This window comes from Bubalus bubalis, chromosome 12, assembly GCF_019923935.1.
Source record: "Bubalus bubalis isolate 160015118507 breed Murrah chromosome 12, NDDB_SH_1, whole genome shotgun sequence".
Taxonomy (NCBI): Eukaryota; Metazoa; Chordata; class Mammalia; order Artiodactyla; family Bovidae; genus Bubalus; species Bubalus bubalis.
The window spans coordinates 81,748,412-81,761,200 of record NC_059168.1 but is presented as its reverse complement, the minus strand read 5'-3'; positions in this window follow the sequence as shown (position 1 = coordinate 81,761,200).

Here is a 12,789-nt window from a genome sequence, read left to right as displayed (position 1 = left end):
TACATAAAAACAAATACTTACAATGCAGTCAACTCCAGAAATTCACTAGACAAACAGCCCATCCAGAGTTGTGGGCAGCACTCTTATCTTTTATTATCCCTCTCTATTTCTCTGTGTTAGTTACTCAGTTGGGTCTGACTCTTTGTGACACCATGGACAGTAGTAGCCCACTAGTCTCCTCTGTCCGTGGAATTCTCCAGGCAAGAATACTGGAGTGCGTAGCCATTCCCTTCTCTAGATTTCCCGACCCAGGGACTGAACCTGGGTCTCCTGCTTTGCAGGCAAATTCTTTACCATATAAGCCGCCAGGGAAGATCTCTTTGGTTCAATTTTACCTGTTTTACCAACAGAATTGTAACCCCCACCCCCACCCCCTTATTCATAAACACAGCAAATTTTTGTTGGTGGTGGTGGTGGTGAAGCTGAATTCTGTTACTAGAAGCACTTTAAGAAAACGCCATATCATAGAGAATGCTGTTCATTTTACTTATTTATTTTATCGAATAATAATTTTTTATTAGATAATTTATTTTATCAACTAAAGTGTTTTATCAAATAATAAATGATAAAATGAGCTCTATGAATACCTAGAGCTCATTTTCAATATGCAAGAACTGTGGCCCAGAGAAGCTAATGATTTTTTACAAAATCATACTGCTAGTGAGTGAGGCAGATTCTTGTCTGGCTTTAGCATCGTCTTTCTGATGTTGCCTCTTTGGACTTCCGTTTTTCTCTGTTGGATAGCCATGGGTATTTTGGACTCCTTTAATCGTCTTTTGGATATCTCAGAAGGCTCTTATTCCCATTCCTATTGATACTCTGAACATCTCCGCTGCATTGGTTGGCATGACTGTTGCATCAGGAGTTTCAACCCTCTTGGAGGGAAATCTGAAGGAGCCAATATCCCTTCAAGTGATGAGATGCATAATGAAGAAAGTTATTCATGAAAGCGGGAGTCTCTTTTTCCACTTGGAAAAGGAAGCTTTGTACATTCTTCTATTTTGGTTCTTAACTGCCCTCAGAGAGGGAGGACTTGGGCAGAAGAAACAGGGCTGTAGGTATTCTGGGAAACGGAAGCAGGCAGCACTGAGCCATGGATCGGCGCTCCGCCCTGCCCTTCACCCAGATTTCTTCCCTGCTGCCCGGGCTTTTTGGGAAACTGGCTTCCGGAGCCTGACACATGTTTCTTTGTCTGGCCCCAGCTGTTAGAATCTGTCTTCATTCATTAAGCAGGAAGGGAGGTCCCCGAACTGCTTCTGTGGCCTGATGTCGAGGAGCAGACAGTCAGACCTTGGCAACTCCAGATTAGAGATGTCAAAACAAGCCGGGGGGCCTGCCTGAGCTCCTCAAGCCTCAGGCTGAAGCTAGATGCTTCTCCAGTGCGATCTTTAGTCCCTGTGATAGTCTGCACTGTAGATGTCTTTATCCTCATTTTACAGAAAAGGAAACTGAGGCTCAAAAGGTGGTGGGGTGTATCAGAGCTGCATACTCAGGAAAGACAGGATCTAAGCCCTGATTGGGTTCAAGTCAAATTTCTCAGAACCCTTGATGACCGCCATTCATACCGCCAGAAAGCTGCAACCATTTTTCCTGCTCTTGAAAAGTGAAGGGCTAGTCACTAGGAAGAAACTGAGCCATCTTTGGGGAGAACACTGGTTCTCTGAGGCCAGGCTCCCGCCTCTCTGCTGGGAGGAGCCTGCCCACTCAGCCCGGTGTGGAGGGGCTGCCCCGCATTGTCATCGATAATTGTACAGGCCCATTCATCAGCGGGAATCCTATTTCAAACAACCCTCCGACTCTAATGGCACGAAAAGCATGAACTAAGCACAGTTTAATGAATTCTGATCTCACAGGCAGAGGCTGTCTGATCAGGGACAACTGTGCTCACACACGAGGCAGGAAGAATCGCTGCAGCCCGAGAATCAGGGATGCATTCCAATGATGCCTTCGCTGCTTCAAGATGGATCATTTGTTTTTTTCTTTTTCTTTTAGCAAATTCATTGGAGACATCTGTTTCATCTGTGACTCACCCTTGTCTTTCTGGCAAAGACAAGCTTTTTACCTGGAGAGCAGTGAAGCCCTCTGGTCCCATTCAGGACAGAAGGAAATAAGCCATTTTACTTTTTGCCAGATGACAGTATCTCAAATGCTTGTAGGTTTTTATGTGAAATCTTACACATCTTAGCAAATCCACATATGCAGCCCAATCACCCAGTCGTCTCTAAGAAAAAACCAAGAGGAAGATCATTATTTGAATTTCAAGGAAAGAAGGATGAACTGGAAGAACAGCATGCATCTTCATCCTTCAGTTAGAGATCCCACAGTTCTCCATCCTGGGACCGTGTCATTGTCTTGGTGCTGCTGTGCAGGAGAAGTGAGGTTACCACCCAGAAAGGGAGTCAGTGGGATTCAGGGGGTGGAGTCTGCCCAGAACCAGGGTCTTACCAGGAAATGAACAAGGTTTAGGACTTCCCTCCTGGTGCAGAGGCTAAGGCTCCACACTCCCGATGGAGGGGGGCCCAGGTTCCATCACATCTGCCTCAACTAAGACCCAGTCTGCAAAAAAAAAAAAAAAAAAAAAAGAAAAACAACAACAAGGGTCTGCCCATAAATCACCTCCTTTATACCTTGCAACTGCTCTGGAGGCAGATAGTTTGCCCTCAAGCTACCAGGGGCAGTAGGCAGCAGGCACAGGGTCACACAGTGACTGAGAGGCACGGTCAGAGGATGTCCCTACACTCCAAGTGGACTGCTGACGCTGAAGACAAACCTCTTCGTCTCTCCCAGCGCCAGGTACCCCATATGGAAAATGAGAAGGCAGGGATGTGTGAACACTCAATACTGCTTATTAACATATCATACAAGCACAGTGTCTGTTCGTTTGTTTCTGGGAGTGAAAACTGCATGCTTTATTCCCCACAGAAGGGCAGGGAGGAGGGCAGTTGAGAAGGGAGGACCATAGCACCATTCTCCCTCCATCCTTCCATTGCTCATCCACTGCTTCTAGCACTGAGTCTAGAGCTCGGGATTTAGAGATGAGAGTTGTGAGGGGCTCTCAGTCTTCTAGAGAAAACTGACACATCACAGAAACTTCCCCGGTGGTCCAGTTGTTAAGAATCTTGCCAATGCAGGGGACACGGGTTCGATCCCTGGTCTGGGAAGATTCCACTTGCCGAGGGTCAACTAAGCACATGCAGCACAACTACTGAAACTTCTGTCTGGAGCCCACGCTCTTCAACAAGAGAAAGTACTGCAAGGAGAAGCCCACGCACCGCAACTAGAGAGTAGCCCCCTCTCGCCGCAACTAGAGAAAGCCAGGGCAGCAATGAAGACTCATTGCAACCATTAAAAAAAAATTAAAGCCAATAAAAATGGGAGATAAATGATCTGGCAGAAATGTCTACAGGGAGCTATGGGAACAGAGGAGACAAAGCAACTAAGTGAGGCAAAGTCATTTAAATAATTGGGGTCCTCAGTGTCCTTGTCTTTAAAGCTGAGAAATAATACCTTGCACTTGGGCTTCACAAAGTTGCAGGGGGTGAGGAATCTAGTCTTCTAAACCCCTGGCATTGTGTTAGGAACTCAGTGAGTATTTCATGGATCTGAGGATGGCCATAGGGCTTAGTTGCTGGGTTCTTTAAGCCTATTTTTGTCTAAATCTTTCCCCATTCTTTCTCCAACAGTCCAGCCAGCAGGGAGCCTCTGGGAGGCCCTGTGACCTCTACAAAGTGTCCTGCACCAGCCGTTTTCCCTGCTTGGCTCCCCTGGGATACCCGCTAGATTTGGCAGGTGTACTTGGCCTTTTGCCCCAGCAGATGAGAGCTAGGAATGGATAAAAGCTGGAATTTTGGTGTCAGGCAGATTACTGGCTCAAAATCCAGCTCTGTTACTTAGTTAGAAGTTAAACTGGGGAAACTTGCTTAACCTCCCTGAACCTCAGTTTCCTTGTCTGTAAAGAAGAGGTGATGAGAATCCTTCCTGGATGGGGCTGTGGTGAGGACTGAATGAATGGATGCAGGCAAACGGCTGAGCAGGTGCTACCAGGTGAGCTAGCTGAGCAGGTGACATGAGTAGGTGCTGAGGAGGAGCCCCTGCTCCCTGGCCCTCCTCCTCCCTGCTCCTCCCCTTCCCTCTTCTCCCACTGCGCCCTCCTCTCCATTTCCCCCCCTCCTCCTCACTGTTATTATTAAGTGCAAGGCCAAGTGTGTCAGGGTTCTCAGCCTGTACTCACCATGTTCAGTTTTGCATATGCAAAGTGGGGTCCCCCGGGACCATGTTCATAGTCTGGAACTCACATTTGTTCTATCTCTTCAGAGCCCTGAAGAGGTCTTGCAGGAGTCCCAGAGGCATGGTAAAGTGGAAGTTTCAATTCACGCTAGCTGTGTGATCCTGGACAAATTATTTATCCTTTCTGAGCCTAAGTTTCCCCAACAGTAAGATGGGTTGATGACACCTCTCTCACAGATTTGCTGTGAGGAGTAAAGTCGATCATCTGAGTGCGGGGGCTTGGCACATAACGGATAGTCCCTTCATTCTGCCCAGAGGCTTGACGCCTGCTCTGCAGAACACACAGGGTTGTAAGTACAGTTGGTTCTTCATATCTGTGGATTTCACATCCTCAGAGTCAACCAACAGAGGATCAAAATATTCAGGAAAAAAAAAATCTAGAAAGTTCCAAAATCAAAACTTGAAATTGCCCTGAGCTGGCAACAAGTTATATAGCATTGACTGTAGACAGCAGCCAACCAGGCTTCCAAGTCCCTGGGATTCTCCAGGCAAGAACACTGGAGTGGGTTGCCATTTCCTGCTCCAATGCGTGAAAGTGAAAAGTGAAAGTCAAGTCGCTTGATCGTGTCCAACTGTTTGCGACCCCATGGACTGCAGCCCATCAGGCTCCTCCGCCCATGGGATTTTCCAGGCAAGAGTACTGGAGTGGGGTGCCATTGCCTTCTCCGTATATGGTACTTAGGAGAAGGCAATGGCACCCCACTCCAGTACTCTTGCTTGGAAAATCCCATGGGTGGAGGAGCCTGGTAGGCTACAGTCCATGGGGTCGCTAAGAGTTGGATATGACTAAGCGATTTCACTTTGACTTTTCACTTTCATGCATTGGAGAAGGAAATAGCAACCCACTCCAGTGTTCTTGCCTGGAGAATCCCAGGGACAGGGGAGCCTGGTGGGCTGTCGCCTATGGGGTTGCACAGAGTCGGACACAACTGAAGCGACTTAGCAGCAGCAGTAGCAGCATATAGTACTTGCAAATGAGAAAAGAAAAGATATTTTCTGAATGCAGAGTTCCAAAGAATAGCAAGAAGAGATCAGAAAGCCTTCCTCAACGATCAATGCAAAGAAATATAGGAAAACAACAGAATGGGAAAGACTAGAGATCTCTTCAAGAAAATTAGAGATACCAAGGGAACATTTCATGCAAAGATGGGCTTGATAAAGGACAGAAATGGTATGGACCTAACAGAGGCAGAAGATATTAAGAACAGGTGGCAAGAATATGCAGAAGAACTGTACAGAAAAGATCTTCATGACCCAGATAATCACAATGGTGTGATCACTCACCTAGAGCCAGACATCCTGGAATGTGAAGTCAAGTGGGCCTTAGAAAGCATCACTATGAACAAAGCTAGTGGAGGGGATGGAATTCCAGTTGAGCTATTCCAAATCCTGAAAGCTGATGCTGTGAAAGTGCTGCACTCAATATGCCAGCAAATTTGGAAAACTCAGCAGTGGCCACAGGACTGGAAAAGGTCAGTTTTCATTCCAGTCCCAAAGAAAGGCAATGCCAAAGAATGCTCAAACTACCGCACAATTGCATTCATCTCACACGCTAGTAAATAATGCTCAAAATTCTCCAAGCCAGGCTTCAGCAATATGTGAACCATGAACTTCCAGATGTTCAAGCTGGTTTTAGAAAAGGCAGAGGAACCAGAGATCAAATTGCCAACATCTGTTGGATCATAGAAAAAGCAAGAGAGTTCCAGAAAAACATCTATTTCTGCTTTATTGACTATGCCAAAGCCTTTGACTGTGTGGATCACAATCAACTGTGGAAAATTCTGAGAGAGATGGGAATACCAGACCACCTGATCTGCCTCTTGAGAAACCTAAATGTAGTTCAGGAAGCAACAGTTAGAACTGGACATGGAACAATAGACTAGTTCCAAATAGGAAAAGGAGTATGTCAAGGCTGTATATTGTCACCCTGCTTATTTAACTTCTATGCAGAGTACATCATGAGAAACGCTGGGCTGGATGAAGCACAAGCTGGAATCAGATGGTGGGGAGAAATCTCAATAACCTCAGATGTGCAGATGACACCACCCTTATGGCAGGAAATGAAGAGGAACTAAAAAGCCTCTTGATGAAATTGAAAGAGGAGAGTGAAAAAGTTGGCTTAAAACTTAACATTCAGAAAATGAAGATCATGGCATCTGGTCCCATCACTTCATGGGAAATAGATGGGGAAACAGTGGAAACAGTGTCAGACTTTATTTTTTGGGGCTCCAAAATCACTGTAGATGGTGACTGAAGCCATGAAATTAAAAGACGCTTACTCCTTGGAAGGAAAGTTATGACCAACCTAGATTGCATATTAAAAAGCAGACACATTACATTGCCAACAAAGGTCCATCTACTCAAGGCTATGGTTTTTCCAGTAGTCATGTATGGATGTGAGAGTTGGACTGTGAAGAAGGCTGAGCACTGAAGAATTGATGCTTTGAACTGTGGTGTTGGAGAAGACTCTTGAGAGTCCCTTGGACTGCAAGGAGATCCAACCAGTCCATTCTGAAGGAGATCAGCCCTGGGTGTTCACTGGAAGGACTGATGCTGAAGGTGAAACTCCAATACTTTGGCCACCTCATGCGAAGAGTTGACTCACTGGAAAAGACCCTAATGCTGGGAAGGATTGGGGGCAGGAGGAGAAGGGGATGACAGAGGATGAGATGGCTGGATAGCATCACTGACTCAGTGGACATGAGTTTGGGTAAGCTCCCGGAGTTGGTGATGGACAGGGAAGCCTGGTGTGCTGCGATTCGTGGGGTGCACATGTCGGACATGACTGAGCGACTGAACTGAATTGATCTGACTGATATGGTACTTGCATTGTATTAGGTTTTATAAGTAATCTAGAGATGATGTATGGAGAAGGCAATGGCACCCCACTCCAGTACTCTTGCCTGGAAAATCCCATGGGCGGAGGAGCCTGGTAGGCTGTAGTCCATGGCGTCGCTAAGAGTGGGACACGACTGAACGACTTCCCTTTCAGTTTTCACTTTCATGCATTGGAGAAGGAAATGGCAACCCACTCCAGTGTTCTTGCCTGGAGAATCCTAGGGATGGGGGAGCCTGGTGGGCTGCCGTCTATGGGGTCACACAGAGTTGGACACGACTGAAGTGACTTAGCAGCAGCAGCAGCAGAGATGATGTAAAATGCCTGGGAGGATATGTGTAGGTTATATGCAAACACTACACGTTTTATGTAAAAGACTTGAGCATCTTGACACCTTTGGGTGTCTATGTGTGTAGGGCAGTGGTGGTCCTAGAACCACTCTCCCTTGGATACAGAAGGCTGACTGTTTCCTACCGACCAGTGCTCCTGTGTCCTGGGAAGGTCCTCAAGCTTCCAGGGAGAACCTTCTTCCAGGGCAGCTTCCTCTCTGCAGCCCCTCAGATCTTCTGTCTCACCCAGGAGGACCCTGTGGTCTGAAGAACTCAGCTTGTCAAGGGTGATGTAGCTAAACATAGCCGCTAGTTTGCTGGTAGAGGTGGTCTATGGTGTAAGACTGCATCTTTAGAGAATGTCTTCTGAACAAGTCCTTTTATTCTGTAGAGAGCCTGTCTGTTCTATGAGTTGGGTATTTGCTAGTCACAGAGATAAAGTGATAATGTGTGTGTGTTAGTCACGCAGTTGTGTCCGACTCTTTGTGACCCCATGGATTGTAGCCCGCCAGGCTCCTCTGTCCATGGAATTCTTCTGGCAAGAGTACTGGAGTGATAGTAATGGCTAACAAATACTGAAGCTTACCATGTGCCAGGCATGGTATGAAGCATGTCACTGTCTTCAAGAATGGAGAGAATGGGTTCAAGGAGCTTGCAGTCAACTTCAGAGGAGATCTTATTAACTCCATTTTGCAGATGAAGACTTGGAGCTTCCACCATGAAGGGTGAGGGACTAACCAGAAGCCCAGCTGCTCATGTCAGGTGAGGTGGAAACTTGGTCTAGTCTGGCTTTCCTCCAGACTCTGCTCTCTGGTGACATCAAACTGGCTTTCTTAGGTAAAAGAGGGGAAGGGACAGAAGACTCAAACAGTGATGGGTTGAAAAGCTTTACTCCCTGATCTAAGGCACACCTCATGATTTACTTATCATTTGTCATCCTGGATGAAGGCCTTGGATCCATGTTAGAAAGATCTCAGTTTCCTGGGGCCAATGCCAACTCAGTCTGCCATGGTCATGTCTTGTAGGTTTTCACCCTATTTCACACCCTCCCCTGAGATCCACATTCTCCCCATGAGCCAACAACTTCTGGACGTGACCCTCTTCTTCCCTGTGCTGCAGTCGCAGACCAAGTTCTGCTGCTGCTGCTGCTAAGTCGCTTCAGTTGTGTCCGACTCCGTGCAACCCCATAGACGGCAGCCCACCAGGCTTCCCCGTCCCTGGGATTCTCCAGGCAAGAACACTGGAGTGGGTTGCCATTTCCTTCTCCAATGCATGAACGTGAAATTTGAAAGTGAAGTTGCTCAGTCGTGTCCAACCCTTAGTGACCCCATGGACTGCAGCCTACCTCAGGCCCATCCGGCCATGGGATTTTCCAAGCAAGAGTACGCCGCAGTTGCTGACCAAGTTCTAGCTCTGCACAAAAGCCTGCTCCAGTCCCAGCAGACATGTAGCCACTCTTCTCCTAGACAGAAGCCTTGTGGGCACTTGTGGATGGATTTGACCTGGTCACATGAGAGAGAGATGAAGTCCAGCCTTGAGCAGAGGGCAGTTCTCTTGTGAGGTCGGCATGGCTCCTTTCCTGGCCTCTCCTGCCCTGTTCTTCATCAGAAATTTCTTTCACACCTACTCCACCAGCCATGTCCTGCTCCATCCTCTAGGTCACTTCACATGCCCCCTCTCCCTTGGCACACTGAGTCTGGTACAAGACGCTTTTCTCTGTATTGTTACAGGCATGGCCTTGTGCAACCCCTGGGATGGTGTCCTGTGACTGTCTCCTTCATCATATCATGAGGTCTCTGAGGGCAACGTGTCCAGTCTATTCTCTGACCAACGGTGTGGCTAGGACCAGTGATGCTGCAGGAACAAATAAACCCTGCAATCTTAGTGTGTTAGCATAGCCTGGGGGCTACCTCGCTCACAGTAACGTTTAGTGCTGGATGCACAGCTCTCTCTGCTGCCTTCCTTTCAGCATTGCCTGGGGGACTGAGGCTCCTTGCCCGTGGCTGTGCCATCAGGGGCACACGGCTTCCTTCCTTCTCCGTGATCATATGGAATAATGTTAAGGATCAGCCTTGGAGTGGTGAGCGTCCTTCCATCCACTGTGGTCCAAACCCAGCCACGAGTCCCAGCCCTGCTGCAAGGGAGTCTGGGAAATACCTCGGAGCACATCTGACCTCAAGGGGCAGGAAACTCCTCTGATGTGGGCTTAGAGAGGTGGACTTCAGCTCAGTTTCAGGGAGAACTTCCTAACAATCAGACAGTTTGAGATGAAACAAGAAGGCTCCCTGGCTTGAGAGGCTTAGAACTGGTTAGCTGACGGAAATCAACTTGCTTCCCTCACATCTGCCAGAGACTTGAGTTCAGACAAAAATCAGCTTTTTGAAAACAAGGGGCCGGGCCCTGGAAACTCCGTTTAGCCTGTCAGCCCCGGAGAAGCTTGGTGTTCCCAGCTCGCAGCGTCCTTTGTCCTCTGTGAGCTCCCGAAGCCTGGAGAGGTGACTTCTTTATTCTTGGGAACTGCTATTTATAACTTCCAAAGGACCCCTACTTCTTTGGTTCTGTACCGAGGCTCAGAAAAGCAAGTGCACCCTCCCCCAGCAGCCCTCCCCCTACCCCAGGCCTCTCTCCCCCCAGAGCGATCCCGTAAATAAAGGATGAAAGGACCCGTAATTATTACCATTCGACAACACAGGGACTGTCAAAACCAGGAGCCCCACAAAAGCTTTTACATAAATCACAGCTGATACAATGGCTCTTGGCTGAGGGGAGAGAAGCTTAGAGCCTCCGTGCTGCTGAAAGAAGGTTTGTGTTTGGGGGCGGGCTTGCCAGAGTCAGCCGCCCCTTAGGGAAGAGATGGGGGCCCGGGGTCTGAACAGAGGACTCGCCAGTCATCCCTCTTGCCCGCCCGATGGCAGAGGCCACAGAACAAGAGTGAAAAGCTGGAGGCAGACCCCAGATGCGACTGCTCCAGGAGGCTGGATGGTCTAGATATTTGAATGGTGCAGGTCACAACTCCGTTGTCGGCAGCTCACTCTCTGGTCCAGCAGAGCCGTCCGCCCAGGGGACACGCTGGCCTGCAGTGGTGCATTCTAGGGAAGTCTATACTCTGAGAGTCAAGGAGATACCAGCGCTCCAGGGGCCAGAGAGGGCCTGGGAGTGGACTACAATGCTCAGGGAGGGCTTTCTGGTAGGAAAGGTCATTTTCTTTCTTTCTTTCTTTTTTTGATATGGGCCATTGTCAAAGTCTTTACTGAACATGTTACGATATTGCTTCTGCTTTTTGTTTTGTTTTGTTTTGATTTTTGACTCCAAGGCATGTGAGATCTTAGCTCCCTGACCAGGGATTGAACCTGCACCCCCTACATTGGAAGGTTAAGTCTTCACCACTGGATTACCAGGGATGTTCAAAGGAAGTCATTTTCTGATAGGTGAAGGGTGCAGTGATGTAGCTGAATCAGGTGCCCACACAGCAAGGACTGTCCTTCTTGAGGAAGCTCAGAGCTGGAAACCATAGCCACCGGTGAAGCTGTCTGTTCCTGAAACCCAGAGACCTCTTCAGAGGGTGGCGGTTCCAGGGCACTGGGTAAGAGATGCACATCTCTGGACGTAACAATGATTCCTTTTGCATGAGCCATTTGGTGGCACATGAAGAATTTGGGGTCCTTTAACACAGGCTGTTGGCCTTTCTTGTGCCCCATGCCCTGCACTACTCCCAGTGCTTCTTCTTTTGAAGATGAATGACTCTGTCCTTGGGATTTTTAATGTCCAGGGCAGGAAGGAGATGCAGAACATGGGCTCTGACACAGACAGACATTTCCCAAGAGGCCGTATGGCTGAGCCGGGGAGGCTGAGGCTCTAGAACTAAACGTCCTGGGTTCAAATCCCTGCCCTGCTACTCACAGGCTTGGTGATCTTGGGTGACTCATTTAACCTGGGCCTCTAAATCCTGGAGTGGGTTGTCATGTCCATGGCAACGCACTCCAGTGTTCTTGCCTGGAAAATCCGATGAACAGAAAAGTCTGGAGGTCTACAGTCTGTAGGGTCTCAAAGAGCTGGACACTACTGAAGGGAGCATGCATGCATCAGTTACATCAGAATATTAATGGGGAACATGAGAATAAAAAAAGAATCGGAATAAGCCTGGTATCTTGTCCCTGCTGCCCCACCCCAACTCCAGAGGATGGCAGCTTGCTGGGCCCAGGGGGCTGCATAGATTGTGTAGTTCAGGGTGAGTGCTCTGCTGCTCTGGGATCCTTGTGGCCCTGGGGAAGAAGTGAACTTTTGGGACTCTTGTGGTTGCCCCCAACCCTGCCCTGACCTCTCTGGGAGCCCAGGAATCTCACCATTCCTTACTGAGGGTGACTGCTTGCCCACTACAGTTCCCCACAGCATTCTACCTCAGTTGTCCCCCAGGGGATCCTATGTGAAGGGTCCCCTTTAAATGTGTTAAGCCCAGTGGCTTTACCGGGGAGCCATAGCCTGGGATTCAGAGTGAAAGAGCCAAGCGGGGCATATGATGGAGCCCCAGACAACACATCCCTAGACCCCACTAATGATCTGGACAGACAGGAACCCTGGAGGGTCGTGTGTGCGTGCGCGCTCATGTGTGTGTGTGTGTGTGTGTGTGTGCAGTCAGGACTGCAAATTCCTTGTGAAATCAGAGTTGATGGGAGAGGGGTAATGGAGACAGCTGGAGACCACCACGTGGACTTGAGAGGCCTCGGGAAGGAGGGAGAAAAGATTTGTAGGTGCTATCGAGGGCCTGGAAACAAACGCTGCAAGTTGTCACCCCAGTGACATTGCAAATGGTGCTTTCCTTCTGCCTGTGAGGAGGAAACCAGGTTGGAGTTCTGGGAGCTGAGTGGGTCCTGGGGGCTCTTGCCAGAAGGAAGACCTCCACCCCCAGCAGAGGATGTATCCAGGGCAGGGGGCACAGTAATTGTCAAACAGTACTGGTGACTCATTAGTGGATCCTGGTGTCAATTTGGTAGGTCATTTGGTAGATCTGCCTTTCAAAATTCTAGAATAGTGTCCATAGACTAGAAAATAGAGTGCATGTCACATAGTAAGGGCCATATAATTGCCATAAACTGGTATGAATCTAGATCTATAGTGGGATCTGATGTAACATGTACATTTTTTATTGTCTGGTTTTGAAAATGTTTTAAATTTCTGCTGTGGTGTTTCAGTCCCTGAATTAGACTCACCCTTGGCTCAGGCAGAACTGGGTTCAGATAGCTGCTCCCAGCCCCTGGGTGAGTGAGGGTTATGTGAGATAAAACACTTGCAGTGTGACTGGTGTGCAGAGAAGGCTTACTAAGTGCTCATTCCTTGGCC